This window comes from Bos grunniens, chromosome 3 (assembly GCF_055505025.1).
Source record: "Bos grunniens cultivar Pamir isolate PY7600 chromosome 3, Bosgru_T2T1.0, whole genome shotgun sequence".
Classification (NCBI taxonomy): Eukaryota; Metazoa; Chordata; class Mammalia; order Artiodactyla; family Bovidae; genus Bos; species Bos grunniens.
Genome location: NC_141167.1, coordinates 21,534,592 through 21,540,699, shown reverse-complemented (window position 1 = coordinate 21,540,699; position 6,108 = coordinate 21,534,592).

Below are 6,108 nucleotides of genomic sequence, written 5' to 3'. Positions count from 1 at the left end.
CGACTTCACTTTCATTTTTCACTTTCATTCATTGGAGAAGGAAATGGCAACCCACTCCAGTGTTCTTGCCTGGAGAATCCCAGGGACGGGGAAGCCTGGTGGGCTGCCGTGTGTGGGGTCGCACAGAGTTGGACACGACTGAAGCGACTTAGCAGCATAAATTTGATGTTATCATTGTTTTTAACTTTAGCTGTTCTGGTAAGTGTCGAGTAATATCTTGTGATTTTAATTTGCATTTTCCTAATTGCTAATGACATTGAACATCTTTGCATGGACTTATTTGACATCTGTATATCTTAGTGAAATGTCTCTTCAATATATTTTGTCCACTTTCTAATCAGATTGTTTTTTACTGCTGTTTTGAACATGCTTTATGTATTCTAAATAGTAGTTGTTTGTCAGATATGTGGTTTGCCAATATTTTTGTCCATTTTGTAGCTTATTTTTTCATCCTCTTAACAGAGTCTTTCACCAAACAAGCCTCCTTAATTTTGATGAAGTACAGTCTATCAGTTTTTCCTTTTTATGGATCATGATCTTGATGTCAACTCTAAGAACACTTGACCTGGGAACTCCTTGGTGGTTCAATGGTTAGAACTTGGCACTCTTACAGCCACAGCCCAGGTTTGATCCCAGTCAGGGGAACTAAGATCCAGCAAGCTGCATGGCACTGTTCCCCCCAAAATGGTTAAAAACAGTAAGAAGAGGGGCTTCCCTGGCGGTTCAGTAGCTGAGACTTTGCCTTCCTATGTGGGGGGTGTGGGTAACACTTGATATAACCCTAGATCCCAAAGATTTTATCTTAAGTTTTTTCATAAAACTTTTGAGCTTTATGTTTTGCATTCAAATATGTGATCCATTTTGAGTTAATTTTGTATATAATGTGTGATATATAAGTGGAGAGGCTAATTTCCTATCGATATTCAGTTGCTCTAGAACCATGTTAAGAAGTGATGAAATGGGTCTTCCCTGGTGGTCCAGTGGTTAAGAATCCACCTTGCAATGCAGTGGACATGGGTTTGATCCATGGCTGGAGAACTAAGATCCCACATGCCACATGGCCTAAAAAATAAATAAACAAAAAGATTAAAGAAGATAATTTAGGTGATACAAACTTCATTTAACACTTCATGATCAGACAGTAGCCATCCATAAAACTGTTAATGGAGTAAAAGACAGATAAAGAATAATAAACAGGAAGGGAAAAATAGAAAATACCTGATCGACTGGGACAACATAGTCAATCCTGCTTGGAGTGAGAAGGAGCAGAAATTAAGTATAGAGCCCAGAGTTGGCTTGGCATTTGGGGATGGCTGAGGATATAGAGACGTATGTTTCTGCTGAAGCAGAGTAATTACAGGGACGTGAAGATTGTATAAATTTCCGTGTCACCACAAGCAGGAGTGGCTCCTGCTTGTTGAATAGGCTATCTTTCCTTCTCTGAATTGTTTTTGTACTTCTGTCAAAATTTAGTTGGGTGTATTTGTGTGGATGCATTTCTGGGATTTCTATACTGTTCTGCTGATCTATTGCTTCATCAGTACTATGCAGTCTTGGTAACTGTAGGTATATGTCTTGAAACTGGATAGACTGAACCACTTTATTTTCTTTTTCAAAGTTGTTTTACCTATTCTAATTTCTTTGCCTTTCTGTATAAATTTGAGGATAATCTTGTCTGTGTTTACAAAAAAGTTGCTGTGATTTGGATAGAAATTTCATTAAACCTATTTACCAATTTGGAAAGAATTGATTATGTTTACTGTATTGAACTTACTAATCCATGAACATAATATGTCTCTCCATTTGTTTAGATTTTCTTTTATTTCATTCATCAGCATTGGGTAGTTTTCAGTATACAAATCCTATACATTTTTTTTTTTCAAATTGACACCTAAGTTTTTTCTTTTAATGATTATTAATGATACTGTATTTTTATTTTTTATTTCCTCATGTACATTGCTAGTATATTGAACGGAAATTGATTTTTGTATGTTTAGTGTGTATTCTGAGACCTTAAAGAACTAACTTATTAGTTCTAAGAGGCTTTTTGGTAGATTCCTTGGGATTAACTATATAGGCAATCATGTCATCTGCATATAGGGACACTTTTATTTCTCTTTCTAATGTATTTGCCTTTTATTTACTTTTTCTACTTTATTGCACTGGCTAGAACGTCCCATAAAATGTTGAACAAGAGTGATAAAGGGAGACATTCTGTCTTGTTCCCTATCATGGGGGAAAATTATTATCCTTCACCATTATGTATAATGTTAGCTGTAAATTTTTTGTTGATGTTCTTTAACAAATTGAGGAGCTCTCCATTTTTCTGGGAAGTTTTATCATAAACAGTTGTATTTTGTTAAAAGTTTTTTTCTGTATCAAATGATGTGATCATGTGATTTTGCTTCTTTAGCCTACGAATATGATAGGTTACATTAACTGATTTTTTTTAAGTATATTTTCTAAAAATTAATTAATTTTTTATTTTTGGCTATGCTGAGTCTTTATTGCTGCACACGGGCCTTCTCTAGTTGCAGCAAGCAGTCTACTCCCTGGTTGTGGTTCGCAGGCTTCTCATTGTGGGAGCTTCTCTTGTTGCACATCATGAGCTCTCCAGCGCCAGCTCAGTGATTGTGGCCCATGGGCTCAGTAGTTGCGGCCCATGGGCTTAGTTGCCCTGCAGCTTGTGGAATCTTCTCTCACCAGGAATCGAACCCATGTCCCTTGCATTGGCAGGTGGATTCTTAACCACTGGGCCACCAGGGAAGTCCCATATCATTCTTAATATCCAGTATCTAACAAAAAATTGTTACTCAATTTTGAAATGTTACTCATAAGTCAGACAATAAAATCCTGCCCTACTGTGACACAGATGTTAAAATTAGCAGACAAGAATTTTAATGCACCTGTTATTAATAGTTTCAAAGACATAAAAATATGTGCAAATAAAATACCACTACATAGCTACTAAAATAGCTAAAATTAAAAAGAGTGGCACTATATTAAAGTATTGGTGAGGATGTAGAGCCTTTTCATACTGTTCATGGGGTCCTCAAGGCAAGAATACTGAAGTGGTTTGCCATTCCCTTCTCCGGTGGACCAAGTTTTGTCAAAACTCTCCACCATGACCTGTCCTTCTTGAGACTTTATTTTTTTGTGCTCTAAAATCACTGCAGATGGTGACTGCCCATGAAACTAAAAGATGCTTGCTCCTTGGAAGAAAAGCTATGACCAACCTAGACAGCATATTAAAAAGCAGAGACGTTACTTTGCCAACAAAGGTGGGTCTAGTCAAAGTTATAGTTTTTCCAGTAGTTAGATATGGATATGAGAGTTGGACTATAAAGAAAGCTGAGCGCCAAAGAACTGATGCTTTTGAACTGTGGTGTTGGAGAAGACTCTTAAGAGTCCCTTGGACTGCAAGGAGATACAACCAGTCCATCCCAAAGGAGATCAGCCCTGGATGTTCATTGGAAGGACTGATGTTGAAGCTGAGACTCCAATATTTTGGCTGCCTGATGCAAAGAAGTGACTCATTTGAAAGATCCTGATGCTGGGAAAGATTGAAGACAGGAGGAGAAGGGGACAACAGAGGATGAGATGGTTGGATGGCATCACCGATTCAATGGACATGAGTTTGAGCAAGCTCTGGGAGTTAGTGATGGACAGGGAAGCCTGGCATGCTGCAGTCCATGGGGTTGCAAAGAGTCAGACATGACTAAGCAACTGAACTGACTGACTAAGGAAGCAGAGCAACCGGCACTCATATACTTTACTGATCGGAGTATAAAATGGTAGAAGCATTTTCAGAAAAGTGTTAGTGTTTCTTTTATAAAGTTATATACTTGCCTTATGACCCATTCATTCCACTCCTGTATTTATCCAAGAGAGGTATTTATTTGCGAAACAAATGTTTACAGAAAAGCTTGTACATGAATGTTCACAGAATCTTAATGAATAAGAGCTCCAAACTGGAAACACAAATGTCCATCAATAGGTGAATGGATTAACAAATTATGGTATATTCATATAATAGAAAACTACTCAGTAATAATAAGTAACAAACTTTGATACATAAAATACGTATGAATCTCAACACATATGATTCTGAACATAAAAAAAAGCTGCACATAAAAAAGTAGATGTTGTGTCATCCTACTTACATGAAATTCTAAAGCAGAAAATACTAATGTTTCTTGATACAAAGCAGATCAATGGTTGCTTGGGGCCAGGGCAGTAGAGACTGACTGCAAAGGAGGATCGGAGAAGGCAATGGCAACCCACTCCAGTACTCTTGCCTGGAGAATCCCACGGGCGAAGGAGCCTGGTAGGCTGCGGTCCATTGGCTCGCAAAGAGTCAGACACGACTGAGCGACTTCACTTTCACTTTTCACTTTCATGCATTGGAGAAGGAAATGGCAACCCACTCCAGTGTTCTTGCCTGGAGAATCCCAGGGATGGGGGAGCCTGGTGGGCTGCCGTCTATGGGGTCGCACAGAGTCGGACACGACTGAAGTGACTTAGCAGCAGCAGCAGCAAAGGAGCATGAAATAAATTTTTGAGGTGATGAAAATATCCTATGTATTGATTGTAACAGTGATTATATGAGTGTATACATTTTCAAAACCCATCAGATTGTAACTTAAAATGCATTAATTTTCTATATGCAAATTATACTTCAATAAAGTTTATTTTCATTAAAAAGAGCAAAATAAATACAATTACAGATAAATAAAAAGAATCATCACCATGAGATGTGTACTACAAGAAATGTTAGGCAAACTTCTTCAGACTAAAGAAAAATGACACCACATAATCCACAGAAAGGGAGATCACCAGAAATAATAAACATGTCTGTGTGGCAGGTAGAATAATGGCCCATCAAAGATGTCCCTGAGCTAAACTCCAGAGTCTATGAATATGATTACATGGTGGAGGAAAATTAAGACTGCAGACTGAATTAAGGTTGCTAATCAACTGACCTTGAGATGGTGAGATTATCCTGGATTATGTGACCCAATATAATCACAGATATCCTTGCAAGTGGAGGAGGGAGGCAGCAGAGTCAGTGTCAGAAAGCAGATGGCTTCTAGAACCTGGAAAAGGCAAGGAAACAGATTCTCCCCTAGATCCTCCAGAAAAGAATGCAACCCTTCCAGCACCTTGACTTTAGCTTAAGGAGACCCATTTCAAACCTCTGACCTCCAGAACTGTAAAGTAAGAAGTTTGCACTGTTTCACACCACCAAGTTTGGTGATAAATTTGTGTTGTTTTACAAACACTAAATTTGGTAATTTGTTACAGTGGCCACAAGAAAATAATACTGTGGTTTATTATAAAAGTCTGGCTTAAATTTTTTTTTCTTCTCTTAATCTCTTTAAAACTCATATAACATATTGAAACAAACATTATAAACTATATTCTGGAATGTATAACTTATGTAGGTAAAGTACACCTGACTACAGTAATTCAAGGATCGGGCCAGAGGGGAAAAATGAAACTATCCTGTTTTAAGATTCCTGTTTTATATGAAGTAGTACAATAATTGTCTTATCACCCATGAAAGAAATGTGGTAAAATCTCCAATTATGATTATAGACTTTTTTCCTTTAGTTCTACCAATTATTTTATTCATGTAATCTGAAAGCTCTTTTATTAGGTGCAAACATTAAAAATTTTTAAGTCTCTATGTATTGATCCTTTTAGCATTATAAAATGTCCCTCTTTTTCTCTGGCAATACTCCTTATCTTGACATTTATTTTGTCTGGTATTAATTTCCAACATTCCTTGGATCAGTGTTTGCATGCTATATTTTCCCCAACCTTTTAATTCCAATTTATTTTTATCTTTGTATTTAATTACATCTCTTGTAAAGAGCAATAGTTGAATCTTGCTTTTTTATTCAGTCTAGACAGTCTCTGTTTTTTAATTGCAGTTTAATTCACTTACATTTAATGTAATTATTAATAAGTTTGAACTTAAGACTGCCATTTGCTATTTGTTTTCTATTTGTCTCATCTGTTGATAGAACAAGTGGATAGAAATTCACCAGGGAGGTAGAAGACTTGACTAATACTATCAACCACCTAACCTAATTGACATTTATA